The 17568-nt window shown below is 34.7% G+C and overlaps 2 long non-coding RNA genes across 2 annotated transcripts; both read left to right on the top strand.

Annotated features, from left to right (window-relative positions):
- Positions 1–12845: 12845 nt before the first annotated feature.
- On the top strand, positions 12846–14262 carry LOC112906018. The gene is made up of 2 exons (XR_003232123.1): positions 12846–12930; positions 14139–14262. It is a non-coding gene; the product is annotated as an uncharacterized LOC112906018 (long non-coding RNA).
- A 1385-nt stretch (positions 14263–15647) lies between these two features.
- Positions 15648–17064, top strand: LOC108741951. Its single transcript, XR_001938594.2, has 2 exons — positions 15648–15732; positions 16941–17064. It is a non-coding gene; the product is annotated as an uncharacterized LOC108741951 (long non-coding RNA).
- The last annotated feature ends 504 nt before the right edge of the window (positions 17065–17568 follow it).

Below are 17568 nucleotides of genomic sequence, written 5' to 3'. Positions count from 1 at the left end.
ATGTACCTTTTTATCCTTTTTGCCCTTTTTGTGTATGCCACGTAGTAGTAGATTCGGAGCAGTAAGTAAGAACATGTTAGGTTTTACGGTTTTAACTTTTGTGTTTCTGTTATTTCCTTAATAAACTATTAGACTGCCTAATCATTAATAAAACAACAGAAACTGGTAGCGTATTTTACAATCTTGCCGTTTTTCCTTAAACAAAACGTACTCAATTTTTATTACGTCTGTTGATTTTTGAGAGAGGAATTCTTTCATGATATGATACGTATGATAACAATTGAAAGACCGCAATTCTGTAACGATTTAGGTGTTTTTTGAAGTGAAACTTTACGCATGGTAGGGTAAGTTCGTTCCATGTAAGTTGCTATGTAACAAAATCGTGCAACGGATGTCCCCTCTCTACTCGGCCACGTAGTCGAGTTTGTAGTGGGGATCGCTTCAGCCGTGAGCGCGCTTCAATGCAACGTTCGTTACAAGCAACTCCGGCATGTATAGTGTAATATTTAAATTCATAGTGTACAAATAATACCATTACACCAATTCCTTAACCCCATCCCGGTATGTTTGTGTATTTGAAAAAGTTTCACTTCAGTAGCGTGTTTTATAATTACACGTTGTATTTTTTTTTCTGTTGAATGCTTTTGATTTTCATAATAATTCGTCGAATAATTTTGTTTTAACAAATAATTTTCAGAAAATACTAACTTGTTTATATGTAAATTATGGGCAGGCAAATTCCGCTCAAGAATTTTTTGATTAATAATTTTTTTAAACATTAAAGCGAAATTAATTTTCTATCTACGGATTACCTCAAATTAATGAAGAAATATTTTTGTAACAATAATCTGCAGAGGATGGACAATTAATTTCACTTCAATGTTTAAAAAGATTAACTTCATCAATTTTACAAAAAATTTTCATGTATTGATAGTAATGTAGACTAGTTTTGTATTTTGACGATATTTATGACCCGGAGTATAGGTGTCGTTGTTTCTGTCGTCACCTTTCATAACTCAGTGGTCGGAGCACTGACGCATAAAGTTGGGGATTCGGGTTCGATTCCCGGCGAGAGAGTAATTTCAGAAACAATTTTTCATTATTAATTTTAGGTAAATTGTAAAAGAAAGAAAATTAATTTCACTTTATTTAAAAAAATTATTAAATGTCAATCTCTTCGAATTTATAAAAAAAAAGTTTTATACATGGATAAAATATAGACTGGTTTCGTGTTTCGTCTAAACTTATGAAAAAAACTAGGGATCTGCGTTCGATTCCCTGCTAGGGCTTGACAGCAGCAACAACTTTTCTTCATTAATTTTTGGTAATCTGCAGAATTTAATGTTTAAAAAAATTATTAAACATTAACCACTTCAAATTAATTAAAAAATCGAGTCAATTTGTTTTATAAAATACTACTACAATATACAATCTAAAGAAGTTTCACTTCTTACGCGTGTACACTAATACACCTTAGTCCCTTTTTTTTGGACTATTTAAAAATATCAATAACACTTTTTACATGTACTTTTGCTTTAAGGATGTTTGGGAGGTACAATCGGAGACAAGAGTACATAAAATCAGAAATTCGTGATTAATTAGGTTTTGCAGCATATCATGCGGTAAATAAATACTATCTATACTACAAAAAAAGTATACGGTTTGAGAGAAAATTTGGAATTTGACAAAAAACGAATTATATGGAAAATTTTTATACCTGACTTTTGGCAGTGAACATGCCTTGATTTTAACTTCGAAACAACAAATATTTAGTTTCAATCTCTATTAATAATGAGCGTAAAACTTTTTATACTCTACAAATAAAACAATAAAATAGGAAATAACGAATAATATGGAAAACTTTTATTTTAGACAATTATAAATATTATCATTATATTATCAAATAAAAACGAGATTTTCAGCTAATTTATCATTTTTTCCTCGATTACCATTTAGCGAATTTGAATAACCTTACGCTAAAGTGATTCTCCAGAGTTCAAGTTACTTATTATAAAAGTTTGAAATTTCTGGTAGCTTTTTTTCTGTTAATAAAAATAAATTTAATCTGTTCGGTTAACGAATCTCCATAAAATGACGTGTAAAATTACAATTTTTTAAAATTTCAATAACTTTTTAACGGTTTAGTGAATCGATTTGTAATTTTTACAGGAGTTTTAGAATTGAATGAGGAACGTTCTTCCAAATTTTTATTTGTCTCGTAGCATTTTGACATACCTCCCAAACATCCTTAAGAGCATTACCTGATTAAATCTACGTCTATGGATATTTTAAGCACTTGAGATCAGAAGCCAAGGCCTCGATGAGGGTTGGTCAAAACGAAGCAACACTCTACAACTGCTGAAACCAAACTAGAAACTCAAAATCAAAAGCCAACGGCTTCGCTTTATCGGGTTTTAAAAGCTTTATTGCTTTTTCTAGATTATCCAAAAACTTTTCTTTCAGCTCTGATTTAACATGAGGCTGATTCTTAAACCTCAAATAACTTATTGATGTCTGTCAGTTTAAATATGCTTGTGGTACCTAGGGATGAGTCCCTAGACTTTCTATTTGAATATAACATTTAACTTACTGACTTATATTAATTTTAGGAGCACCCTTTCCGGCACCCAGGCCAAATGGTGGTAAGCATACATTAATTTCTAATATATTGACGGCACATTGAAATATGCGTGACCTATGACGCAATGTTTAAGACACTGTTTGGAGGACAATCTAAATAACACGCTTTAAATTGAAGAAAAGTGAAGAAAACATCACATGTCTATACATTGTTACGAAGGCGTAGAAGGATCAAACATGTTTTCTTTTTTTTTTTACTTGCAACTCGAAATTTCGATTTGTAACTCGAAAGTCCAACTTGCAACATGAAATTTCGACTTGCAACTCGAAATTTAGACCTGTAATTCGGAATTTCGACTAGTAACTTCGAAAGTTCGACTTGTACTTGAAATTAAAATTGAATCGCAACCTAACGTAACCTAACGCATGTGATAACCATTGAGCGAGGTGATTACGTGTGCTATACGGTTGTGTAAACTAAGTCAATCATTTCAACATTTGTTGTTAAAGTGAAAGTCCTACCTAAGAAAAAAAAAAAAGAAATGTGTGCTGGAACACATAATATAAGTGAAACGGACAAGTCATATTTTACGGGCAGATTGTTCATGTACTTGCTCAATTTGAAAACCTGCCCGTAAAATTTCAAGTAAAAATTGTGTCCGGTTTTCAAATTGGACAAGTACACATTAACAATCTGCCCATAAACCTTAAAGTAAAAATTTTGTTGCGATTCGTTTTTCAACTTGTCCGTTGCCATTCGTGTTCCCACTTGTCAGATGAAGCTTCATTTCTACTATGTGTCCCAGTACACATTTCTTTTTCACATATTTACTGCAAATTATGATTTGGTTATTACACTGACCGCAAATAGAGGCAATGTTGCCCAGCCACGTGGAGAGCCGAGGTAATAAAACAACAGTTGAGCACAGCACTTGCCGCCAGGACTCCAGCGGGCTCTCCGCGCGGCTGCGCATTATATCGATCAAATACAGCCGTTGCCCTTTCTCTCTCTCCAACGCTGCCGTCTGGCACCACGCGATATACCGTCTACCCCCTCCACGCGGCCGTAACGCTTTTTGGTGACAGAAAAAATCGTAATACCCCGTCTATACAGAAGTTTCACTTCTGAAATTGATTCGACAGTAAATGACAAAAATTGAAATATTTTATTAACTTCTCGCACCTCTCTATTCAATAGGAACAAATATTATCAACACATTATACACAGTGTGTAGATAAGGTTTGAAGAGAAAGTATTGTCTTTATATTTCTAAATTTCTAAGAAATCGTTACAAATAAAAAAGGATCAAATTTAATTTTTTGTTAAGGTGGATCAAAAATTTGATGATAGCGGGAGGTGCCCTCCAACTAAAGCATCTAGAAATTCCATCACTCCCGTAAATTTCACCTGACCTATTTGAAAGTTTTCGGCATCTTAAAACATGTTAGTCATTTTTTACGTTCTTTTAATGAAAATCTAGCCGATTAAAAAATAATGTAGATTTCTTGAATTTGAATTTTTTTCATTTTCAATTATATTTCTTTTTAATTTCACAAATGCCAAATTACAAGTGCGTCTTAATCGTTTTTCATGTACAATTTAATATATTTGATCGTTTTAACAAATATCGATTAGAAATAGGTGTAGATCACTTGAAAATCACCCAGTGTCAATTTCGGGGGTTCCTTTTATTCATTAAGAATGTTTTTACGCAAAAAAATACTTATCTACTCATTTTTGATACTTTACAAACCACACCGGGTTCGATTCCTGGCGAGGGTGTCGCAGCAGCAACAAATTTTTCCTCATTAACTTGGGACAGTTTATAGTGGGAAAAAATTAGGTTGATCTTACATGTATGTTTGGTAGTTATTAAAATTTATATTATACTGTTATCCTATCACAAATGACTAATTCATATATCTAATTATTATAAATTAATTATTTTCAGATACCAACATAGCTACAGGTAACGCTCACTTGAATAATTCCATATTGGTAAAGTGGTCGCGGTTATTAACTTAGTTCAAAGAAGTAACACATAATGGAACTACAATAATAATTAATGCAATGTTCAAAAATGCTTCATGTCACTGATGAAAGCAAGGGAAATAAGGAGGAAAATTTATGCTATTGAAGTCGATTATGTTAAATCATCATCCATCACAAAATCAAGTTTTTTAAGGCTTTTATAAGGATTACAGCCCACTTCCGTAGTACTAAACATTTTTTAAATTTTGTTTTAGAAATCAAGTATTAGCAGCACGAATCTTATTTTTTACTTTTATGGAAGCGACTGACCTATTTCATGTAGATAAAGATAAGATAATACAATTAGGTTTCGCTGCATGGTAAAAAGAAATTTTATTTACATTTCAATTTTCTGTCATATCTTCCAGAAGATGCCAGTGAAATTGAATAATTTCAGAGTATGTACGAGGTCTGTTCAAAAAGTATCGCGAATTTTGTGTTTTTTCAAAAATTACTATTTATTGATGAATATCTATTTTGTCCCCTTCATAGTAATCCTCAGCCAGATACTTGTGCCGATGTTTTTTTCAATCCTCAAAAATCATTGTTTGTGATTTTGTTTCATGGGCCTCTTTGGTTTCGTGAACAAGAAACAGTCACAGGGGGGCGAGATGTGGAAAATACGGCGGTTGCCGCATTATTAATGTTGTTTTTGGTCAAAAATTCGCGCACAAGGAACGATGTGTGAGCAGGGGCGTTATCATGGTGCAAAAGCCAATTTTTGTTCTCCCCAAATCCTGACGTTTCTGGTGGATTGCTTCTCGCAAATTGCGCATAATTGACCGTTATACCAAAGAACACAGACCCATAGAAGCCCACATCAGGGGGATTTGGTGTCGCAGTAGAATGCTCAGTTCTAACTGCGACCGTAGGAGTCGCATGGTCGAAATAGGCAGGCTGCAGATCTAATTGTCAGCAGTCGTTGGCCATGCGTCGACCAGAGTATTTATGAGTAGGGGTGCACATAAAAATTTTTTCTTTCTTTCAGGATGAAAAATGTTTTAATTAGTAGCTGATTATTATAAAAATGACGTTCAATATTTACATTTCAGAGAATAGAAACAGAAAATATTGATAATGATAAAATAATTATAAAATGGCAATTATACTACAATCGATGGAATTGTTTATTCTCAACCGATGAGTTCAGACGATAATATTTTTTTAGTAATTTTGTTGCATTTGTTAATCGACATTTAATATCATTCGAGAATTAAAAAATACATACTAAATTTCGAGGCGTAAAGGACAGGTAGCCGAGTAAACTGCTCGTAGCCACGTGAGTTTGACCTTTTCCCACTTTTCTACACTCCATGCAATGTTTCTGCTTTTCGCTAAAAATTCAATTTCATTTATGGATTGACAATTGAAAAATAATGTTTTATCATTATCAATATTTTCTATTCTGACTGTTGCTATTCTCTGAAATGTAAATATTGAACGTCATTTTTATAATAATCAGCTACTAATTAAAATATTTTTCATCCTGAAAGAAAACATTTTTATGTGCACCCCTACTCATAATCACTCTGGTCGACGCATGGCCAACGACTGCTGACAATTCCATCTGCAGCCTGCCTATTTCGACCATGCGACTCCTACGGTCGCAGGTAGAACTGAGCATTCTACTGCCACACCAAATCCCACTAATGTGAACTTCTACGGGGTCTGTATTCTTTGGTTATACCCTGTGACAAGAACTCATGATACACCACGTCCCTGCAATCAAAGAAAACTGTAACTAAAACTTTCACATTCGACCTCACTTGGAGCGTTTTCTTCGCTCTTGGCTCGTACGACAGCTTCCATTGGGACGATTGCACTTTGGTTTGCACGTCATAACTATAAACCTATGATTGGTCACCATTTATGACCCTCTGGAGCAAATTTAAGTCGTCACGGTCAGAATCCAACAGCTCCTTAGCAATGTTAATGCGATGCTGTTTTTGGTCGAAATTAAGCAATTTTAGTACGAATTTTGTGGCGATCCGTCTCATGCGCAAATCGTTGGTAAAAATGGAATGGCAGGAGCCAGTCCTTATGTTTTTAGGCCCTCAGCAATTTCTCTAATGGTGATTCGACGATTGGGCAGTACTATTTTCTTCACGCAAAATTTGATACAGATTCTTTGATCCATATTTTGGAATAGGCAAAAATCGAAGACGAGCCAAACTACGTGCAATCAAAGCAGTTGTTAAAAATTAACCAAACATTCGACATGGCCGAACTTGTTAGAATATGTAAGAAACATGAGTACCAACATAACGCCACAAAAAAGAATCGAAAATCGAATATACTTACGTAACCCTCGGAAATTCAAAATTCGCGATACTTTTTGAACAGGCCTTGTAATTTGTGTAAAATATTTTACAGTCACTTAGAACTACTACTGAATTTAGCATCGTAATCCGCATCCGGCAATTTGACGAGCTTTAGGCAAAAAATTAATCTTTTTTAAGTCATACATTTTTTTACAATAATTATATTCAAGATCGCATCTAAGAAATCCACGCCAGGGCACCATTTTTATCTGTTCGAAACTTCGTGAATCGCTTCATTCAGCGAAGCTTAGGAAAGCATATGCTAGAAAAAAAGAAACAAACTAAAAACAATTAACAAGCATTCGTTTTTATATAATACTAAGCTTTTTCCGCGGCTTCGCTCGCGTTGATATCCGAAATACGCGTCAATGGTTATCGACGACTACATAACACTAATGTTTCTATTCCTAGATAACAGTATTTTTTTTTCTGGATAAAAGGTATGCTATGTCCTATTTTGTACCCTTCACAATACGTGTACAAAATTTTCTACTGATCGATTGTGTGTTTAAGGCTTGAAACTGTAACAAGCAAACGTTCGCATTTATAATATTAGTTAAGATAACGTTCCTCAAATTAGTATTTGCTTATTCTACATGGAAAGATTATGGGATATATCCCTTTCCTTGTCATTTCGATAAGCTTCTTTCAAAGCATGAGTTAATTTAATATTTTTTTTTTAGACGGAGCCACGGTTGTTGATATAACTAACGGTAATTATTAATAATAATACCTACCCATCTACATATAAATATGCTTTCGTGATTTAGCAATGACGATATATAAACGAGGTACTCTCGTTTAAAAAACGCTAAACATAGACCAAACCAAAAGGAAGTTGAACAAAAAGTTCTTCTTGGTCAATTTGAAGGTGGTGGCGCATGCTCAGTCTTATAGAAAGCTTTTGACAAGCGATGCAATGGAAATGTCATAACTGAAGTAGAAGCAGAAACAGAAGTATATAGTAAATTTTTGTTTTTTTTTTCGTTAATATAAACAAAATAATTCCAAATTGGACTTAAAATTGCACTTTCAACTTAAAATATTTACCACTGAGCAAACACTATACAAAATAAATAAACTATATAAATGTATTAGTATTTTTGAAATGAAATTATTAAGAGAACTGTTAAGGGGGAGCTAAATGTTCTGGACGTTTTTAAATTAAACTAGGAAACTAATAAGAGAAGAAAATTTGGAAAATAGCAACACACGAAATACTAGGAAATAGATTTAGGCCCTAAACTATAATAATGAGGGACAATGTTATTGTTAACAAAATTTGCCGGATATAACGCTGTATTGACATTAATGCTTCATAAACAGAAACGGTTGACAATAATACGTTGACAAATTCAGCAAACAGATGAAAGTAATTATATAATTTTCACGACCTGCTTAATGGTTCCGATATTTTAATGAGATGTGAAATATCCGATAAACTTCTGTTATGAAAATGCGGAACTAGATGCAGAAGCAGATGTGAAAATGTATGCGAAACTTCCATAATTGCGGAAGCGGCAGCAGAGGTCTCTTGCAACACTCATTTTGACTTACTTTGTCATAATTTTATATAAAGAATAAGTAACAGGCTTACAGGAGGTAGCAAGGAACCATAAAAGAAGGAAATGAAGTAAGTGTTTTTGTTGTTGTTGTTTGGTGGTCCGGAAGTTCGCTGTTTTCGAGACAAATGTATTTGAATGTATAGGCAAATGCGTGGGATCATGGAGAGAAATACGAGAACGCAACGCCGTATTCAATCAACTAGTAATATGTAGCTATATAGTCAGTCGAAGTCAGTGTGCCACTATCACAGGTTAGTGTAGAACAGTGATTGTTACAATTGCGTTTAGTACGGAAGAACTGTGTGGCATGATACTAATTTAAGACAGATATTAATACAATGTCAATGTAACGGTCGAATTTCAGCTACGGTTATCGATATCACCAGCGAAGACTATCTATAATGCGGTACAAAGATTAAGAAAAACTGGCAATGTACAACCTACAGTTACTGCATGCTTATCATTTTTAGAGAGTGCAAGATTTGCGGGAAACTGATCTTCAGCCGCGAATGGATTTGTGTCAGTAGTTATAGCAAATAAGTTCTTCAAAGGCCAATTTTTCTTGTATAGGGTGGTGTTTAGATCCTTGATAGTTCGAATTTAACTCCTGCAATATCATCACTTATTTCTGTTACACCCTGTGTTTGAAATTCATTAATTGTCTTACTGACACTTTTATTGTTACTATAGACAAGATCAGTAAAAGTTTTAAATTTGTCTGTGCTAAATTCATTATGTAAAATTATAGAAAATACATCAAGGTGCATGTAATGGCTGAATGCGACCCTGGAAGATTTTGATAGTCGTAGACATGCGCCATCACCTTCGGATTGACCATATAAGGACTGCATTGTTTAGATGATCAGATGCTCAAGTTTGTTTTAGTTTGATCTATCTTAAATATGAATAGATACAAATTTATAACATTTGACAAAAGTAAATAATACAATCTATATTTATAAACATTGCTAATCGCAAAAGTAGACCTCAATGAAAAATCTTTAGTTTCAATGTGTAATGTATTCCCTTTTAATTTTTCAGAAATGACACAGCAAGGTAATTATAATAAAAAGGAGTTGACCGGAGATACAAAAACAATTTGGTAAAAGTCAGTTTAACAAATTGCCTAGAGCTTCTAGTAAGAACATTGAAGCCTTGCCCATTTTTGTAATGAAGGCTAACTATCAACTTTTTTATTTATACAAATTAATAAAATATTTTTCTTCTAATTTTAGTGAACTTTGATGCATCTGACGACTGTACAACAGGTAATATTCTATTTAATTTAATTTAAAACCTCAAGACATGTGCCTATACGTTGTAGAAATACATATTAATCTTGCAATTATTACATTGCCTACCTTCTTTGGTGTCATAGTCTTTAACTTCGTCTTCAGATGAAAAAAATATATTTTCTTTAGTAATGAGAATTTTTATTGTTCAGTACAATATTTATTTGGAAAGATAACTATCCAAAAATTTTCGAAAACAAGCTTACCGATAGGGCTTAATAATAGGTACCTACGAGAGGCGGCTGAACAGTTTTGAACTTAGAGTATTAAAGATAGGTAATACTCGTTTACTGCAGCATACATTCCTTCGTCATTCGAAAATCTTCGTCCCCAAATTGAAAAGCAGGAATGAGCAACTGGGGACTAAGTCTGAACTGTATGGTGGGTGTCTGATTATTTTCAAATCCTGTCTCTCTTGCAAATTGTGCAGTGTGTACAGGAAGATTGTCTTGCAAAAACCCCTTCGCCAGTTTGCCTCTCTTTTTTTCAACAACCACTTGCTCTTCGTTTATTGTAATATTTTTAGAAAGGCAGTCTATAAAATGAATTCCGTCCTATTTTGAAAAAATAATGGTCATGGACTTGGATGCCGATCATTTCACTTTGAATTTCCGCAGCGGCTTTCCTCCTTTTTCTGTCCGCAGTGGATTGACTCCTGTTTTGACCTTAAATCGTACATACAGATCCATGTTTCGTCAACAATTACAATGAAAGACAGGAACTGTCGTCAGTATTATCGCTACAGATGTCCACAACCTCATGTGAAGTTGCGACTCGACGCTGCTTGTTCAGTGGAGTGAGCATTTTTGGCACTCACACTTGTTTCATGTACAGATGATTAAGCAGAATGTCGCCGATTCGTTTCTTACTAATGTCTATAACTTTAAATACCAGGACATTATTGGACAATGTTCTGAAACAAGTTTCTTGACCTTTCTACTTCAGTAACGGCTAAGTTTAGATACCCTAATCTGTCGTAATCTTCTAGCGACTCTTTGTTATGACTGAATTCTCGAATTAAAAGAAGAGCCAAACACTCCATTAACTGTAGACACCTCCACAAATATTTCTATACGCGTTCTGACAACTCCGTACTCCAATTACGTACAATACGCGGATCACTTCGATATGGAGATGTTTATGGTTCAATTACTAAAAACGTGATGATATTATTGACATGAAACTCGATATTTATACTACTGAAAGTATTCGGAATTAGTAATTTGCAACGCGGAACATTAGTGACATCTAAAGGTACTTAGGCTTGAAAATTTACAGTCGCCCCGTTTACCATCATTTAAAACAATTTCGGGTGAACTCATCCTTATTTTCAATCTGGTCACTAACTACCTATTGTTATATAATTAGAAAGTTTCGACGTATAAGAACTATCTGATAGCCTTCTTACCATGCCTTGAAATAGTGGTTGTCGAATTATTACAAGCAATAGTTTAAAAATAGTAGATCTCAACAAAAATGTTTTACCTTTACTTTCAACGTGTAATGTATCAATTACAGAAATGGAACAAAATACAGGCAATAAAAAGAAGTACCCCTAGATACAAATACAATTAGCTAAAGGTCAGTTTAATTAGGGCACTAAAGGCGTAGGTACTATCATCATAGCTGCAAGTGTCTGTCAGTTCAACTAATGGAGATTTAACGTGCGACTCCTTACCATTTAATGGTAAATCCACACGTCAAACCAACACGGCTAAGCCGTGATGGAATGAAGAAGGACTCCTTGTGGTCTCCCTTCCGTTAGACGATGCGGTGCCTGAGGTTTAACAAGGCGAGTAACCCCCAAGTTCGGGCCTATCTACACCCTTAAGCGTTCAATGCAGGGACTACACAAAGAACCGGACGATCTGCTGCACAGACCCCTAACTCAGCATGCGGGCTGTACCCGACTGCCACCTCGAGTCCAATACCAATTGGCGGGGCAGGAATCGAAGCTAAACTCCTGGGGTTCCCCCGCCTCCCGAGTACCGATATAGGCTCTCCGGTCGCCACCAGCTACTCCGGAGCACCCCTCGCTGGGTGACATCCGTTTTGCCGTATACTCGCTAATTCCGGACATTCTTCAGCCTCCTGGCTTGCTCGAGCTACTATGCTTTTCGTTTCTACTCTGCTTTTGCCACACAAATGTGCAGCCCCCTTAAAGGGTCAGACTGCACACCCGATCCACATATGGTTGCCGGCATTCCACTTCACGTCATAACCCCCCTAATGGGTCAGGTTACCCTCTACTCCGTTTATTACCTTTCCCTACTTTTTATTTCATTTTTATGTATATTTAACATTGTCAAAAGCTTTTTCTAAATATACGGATCCTATGTACGCGTTCTCTCCTTTTTGTATTGTTTTTTTTCTTCTATTAGTACACATTTATACGAGGGTGGATTGATAAGTTTCCGGCCTAACCAAGAGATGACGCCACTAGGCCTACCTTGAGGTGACATTCTATAGTACCATCCTTGGATNGAACGCTGCCGAACGCGGAGGCCGATTGTGCCTCTTTGTCGCTCGTTCAGCGCTCTCGCTTGCACTTCAAGCCTTAAATGGAACGCCTCAGAGCGAGGTAACGACGCATGAGTCATGTTTTTTCGTGTGTGCAGCCGGCTCCATCGAATTATAAGACGTTGTCACGTCAAAAAGTTTTTCAAATGGAACTTGTTTCCTATTTTAATTCAAGATCGTCTGTAGCATTTAAATTTGACATACTATACAGTGAAAAAGAATGTTTAAATAACTGCACAGATAAATAGGAAAAAGTAGTTCAGAATGCCTAAATATGGGACTGTAGAAAAAATCGCAGTATGCTCATTGGGGCCATGGGGCCAAACTGTAAGTTTAATCGAAAATTTTTTCAAACAATACTTTTAGATATCGCCACGATTTTTTGGAGCGCCACAATTCGGTATTCTGAACAACTTTTGGCTGTAACCTTCTTCAGTTTTATTTTCTGGTTTGCTTCTTTAAACCGTGTGTGTCTGGGTAACGTTATTTTGATGCCTAAAATAAACCACCATGTGTTATACTATACCTATTAGACCTAATACACAAATGTAATTTCTTTCAGATTCTTGTGCACATGTCCTCTAATCCAACCTAATGTTAGGAGCGTTAAACTTCTACAGGTAATTGACTATAAATTGTAAATTGAATGGTATTATATATTGCCATTGTATTGAATATTCATTGCCTAATAATAATTGATTAATACCGAAATGTGTCTACATCCTACAGGATCATTATTAGCAAAAGCAATTATTTTTAACTGAAGGAACTTTTTTTGTAAAAAACTGCACAATCGAAGTAGACAGTACTAATGTGAAATGTAGAGCATCAAGATACCTTATAATTTAAAATAATGGACCTATGTATTAATGTTTACCATTTATAAATTGAAACAAAAAAAAGAGAATAAACATCTCATGTAGGAAGTCGCAGCAAGGTCAAGCTTGGCAAATGCCTAATTGTATGTAATTTCGCTCAAAGTTTGAACAGTGACTGGGCTGCCAATGCCAATGGATGAATAAAAAAATGTCATTGTGTTTCATACATTTAGTAGATATAATTACATTTATAAAAATTGACGGATCTGTAACCTTGTAGGCTCGGTTTGTTGTGATTACTATTGTCAGCTCTCGTAGCTTAGTAGTCAGAGCATTGGTGCGTAAAGCAAAAGGTCCCGGGTTCGATTCCCGGCGGCAACAACAATTTTCCCTCATTAACCTGAGGTAGTTTGTAGTGGATAGAAAATTCAAAATGAATTTTCACATTAATATTTACATGCTAATAAATTCAAGCTCAGTACAATATTGACTAGCTAATACTTCGACGCCTAATGTATTGGACATAGCTTGGCGAAACGTTCATACACTGAACCTTGCATTGGTCCAGAATTAATAAGCTCATGCTTGCCTGAACAGTATTGGAACAAACGGCGAAACGAAGAAGCCCCGAACCTTGATTAAGCATACATTGGTCCAATATCGACATGCCAATGGTTGGTTCCCCATTACTGGTCCAGGTTTGGGGTTTATTGTCAGGAATCGCACAAGTTACAATTTTTGCTTGAAAATTTTCCTTTCTAGCAATAAGCGGTTTCTCTAATCATTTATCTTATGTGACAGCTACATCATGCTTGACAACTCGTCATGTGTTTTCGTGTGTTTATTGTATGTCATTTTTTTTAAGTGTTACTTTTGTACTAAAATATTCTTAGGAGACTGCTATTAGATACGTAAGCTGCGATTATTGACACCTATGTTCAATTCAGTTGAATAATTTGATTACCTATTTATCTCCATAATTTTTTCTTAATTCCAATTATTTGTTTCAGGATTCCTTCACGCCTAATATGGACCAGGCGATGAAAATTGTGTATTGGGATTATTAAATAGTAGTTGTAGTAGTTTTCTTTGTTAAATGGGGTTACAAAATTTAAATAGATATTGTTTGGATTGTTTCATGTTTTATTTTGCCCAATCATCCATTTGCCATCCCCAGTGAAACCTTGTTAATATGGACATGTTATACCATTAAAAATCTGTGATACTATACATTTAGTAGAAGGAATTAAAAAACATTCAATGAATATATAAGTTAAATTATTACTTACATCTTACCAAAGAATAATATTCTATTATAAACATTTTCTAATAATCGAAATATCTTATCTAACCATAACTTAACCTTTAAAAGGTACTTACATAACTTTGTCTAAGGTTATGTACCCCTTGTAAGTTAGGTTGTAGTTAGTTCTATCTCTTATTCTCTCTAGTTATATGAATAAACAGAAAATGAGTTTTGTGCTTCCGTGGGGCAAGTTGAAAAGAATCAGGAAAAGATATGTTGGTGATTAAAAGCCTTTTTATCCTATTTTAATATTTTTTTGTCAAAATACTAAAAAACATGTTATATATTCGAAAGGGGCGTTTAAAGGGCATTTTTGTAACCTACCACGTCTTAATTAAAAAATCGATGAAAAATAAAAACAAAAACTTTGAAGCATTAGATTTAGTTAATCCGCGGTGTGGTGATGATGCATATGTAAGGGGGCAAACTCTAAATTTAATCAAAAAATCGGTTGTCTGTAAAGTCGGTTCACTGACGATAGTTGAACGTGACAACGTCATAAGAAAATACTGATGGAATGGTTTGACACCACATTCACTTTTCACTGCACTTCATATTTGACGAAAACATGTAAATGTATTATTGTATAGCAGCTGTCCACGCGGACGTATCGCTCACTCAAGTAGGAGAGAGACAGATGTCGAACGCTGCCGAACGCGGAGGCCGATTGTGCCTCTTTGTCGCTCGTTCAGCGCTCTCGCTTGCACTTCAAGCCTTAAATGGAACGCCTCAGAGCGAGGTAACGACGCATGAGTCATGTTTTTTCGTGTGTGCAGCCGGCTCCATCGAATTATAAGACGTTGTCACGTCAAAAAGTTTTTCAAATGGAACTTGTTTCCTATTTTAATTCAAGATCGTCTGTAGCATTTAAATTTGACATACTATACAGTGAAAAAGAATGTTTAAATAACTGCACAGATAAATAGGAAAAAGTAGTTCAGAATGCCTAAATATGGGACTGTAGAAAAAATCGCAGTATGCTCATTGGGGCCATGGGGCCAAACTGTAAGTTTAATCGAAAATTTTTTCAAACAATACTTTTAGATATCGCCACGATTTTTTGGAGCGCCACAATTCGGTATTCTGAACAACTTTTGGCTGTAACCTTCTTCAGTTTTATTTTCTGGTTTGCTTCTTTAAACCGTGTGTGTCTGGGTAACGTTATTTTGATGCCTAAAATAAACCACCATGTGTTATACTATACCTATTAGACCTAATACACAAATGTAATTTCTTTCAGATTCTTGTGCACATGTCCTCTAATCCAACCTAATGTTAGGAGCGTTAAACTTCTACAGGTAATTGACTATAAATTGTAAATTGAATGGTATTATATATTACCATTGTATTGAATATTCATTGCCTAATAATAATTGATTAATACCGAAATGTGTCTACATCCTACAGGATCATTATTAGCAAAAGCAATTATTTTTAACTGAAGGAACTTTTTTTGTAAAAAACTGCACAATCGAAGTAGACAGTACTAATGTGAAATGTAGAGCATCAAGATACCTTATAATTTAAAATAATGGACCTATGTATTAATGTTTACCATTTATAAATTGAAACAAAAAAAAGAGAATAAACATCTCATGTAGGAAGTCGCAGCAAGGTCAAGCTTGGCAAATGCCTAATTGTATGTAATTTCGCTCAAAGTTTGAACAGTGACTGGGCTGCCAATGCCAATGGATGAATAAAAAAATGTCATTGTGTTTCATACATTTAGTAGATATAATTACATTTATAAAAATTGACGGATCTGTAACCTTGTAGGCTCGGTTTGTTGTGATTACTATTGTCAGCTCTCGTAGCTTAGTAGTCAGAGCATTGGTGCGTAAAGCAAAAGGTCCCGGGTTCGATTCCCGGCGGCAACAACAATTTTCCCTCATTAACCTGAGGTAGTTTGTAGTGGATAGAAAATTCAAAATGAATTTTCACATTAATATTTACATGCTAATAAATTCAAGCTCAGTACAATATTGACTAGCTAATACTTCGACGCCTAATGTATTGGACATAGCTTGGCGAAACGTTCATACACTGAACCTTGCATTGGTCCAGAATTAATAAGCTCATGCTTGCCTGAACAGTATTGGAACAAACGGCGAAACGAAGAAGCCCCGAACCTTGATTAAGCATACATTGGTCCAATATCGACATGCCAATGGTTGGTTCCCCATTACTGGTCCAGGTTTGGGGTTTATTGTCAGGAATCGCACAAGTTACAATTTTTGCTTGAAAATTTTCCTTTCTAGCAATAAGCGGTTTCTCTAATCATTTATCTTATGTGACAGCTACATCATGCTTGACAACTCGTCATGTGTTTTCGTGTGTTTATTGTATGTCATTTTTTTTAAGTGTTACTTTTGTACTAAAATATTCTTAGGAGACTGCTATTAGATACGTAAGCTGCGATTATTGACACCTATGTTCAATTCAGTTGAATAATTTGATTACCTATTTATCTCCATAATTTTTTCTTAATTCCAATTATTTGTTTCAGGATTCCTTCACGCCTAATATGGACCAGGCGATGAAAATTGTGTATTGGGATTATTAAATAGTAGTTGTAGTAGTTTTCTTTGTTAAATGGGGTTACAAAATTTAAATAGATATTGTTTGGATTGTTTCATGTTTTATTTTGCCCAATCATCCATTTGCCATCCCCAGTGAAACCTTGTTAATATGGACATGTTATACCATTAAAAATCTGTGATACTATACATTTAGTAGAAGGAATTAAAAAACATTCAATGAATATATAAGTTCAACTTGAGGTCATATTAGAATATACTTACCTAATATAATGTTCATTATGTAGGAAAAGCGAAGCAGAATCAAAAACAAATACGTGGGCAATTAAATGCTTTTTAAGTGCTAATTAACTGTTCTAACGAGAAATTAATTACTCGAGTTATTTTTTAAAAAATTGGATGAGTGAAAAAAGTATTCAATGAGTGAAAATGGCTTTTTTAGTCGCATAGTAATTAGATGCTTATTAAATGCTTTCTATTTAGACCATTTGCAAGTTAAATGCTATTATTTAAACGACCAGTAAATAAGACTTCGCAACATGGGCATACAGGGCGGCCAAAAACAGGCTTAAGCAAGTAAAAGTCACTATTTCAGTC

Source organism: Agrilus planipennis, unplaced genomic scaffold (genome assembly GCF_000699045.2).
Source record: "Agrilus planipennis isolate EAB-ADULT unplaced genomic scaffold, Apla_2.0 scaffold315, whole genome shotgun sequence".
Taxonomy (NCBI): Eukaryota; Metazoa; Arthropoda; class Insecta; order Coleoptera; family Buprestidae; genus Agrilus; species Agrilus planipennis.
Note: the sequence above shows the minus strand (reverse complement) of the source record. Positions and strands in the feature narration are given on the sequence as shown.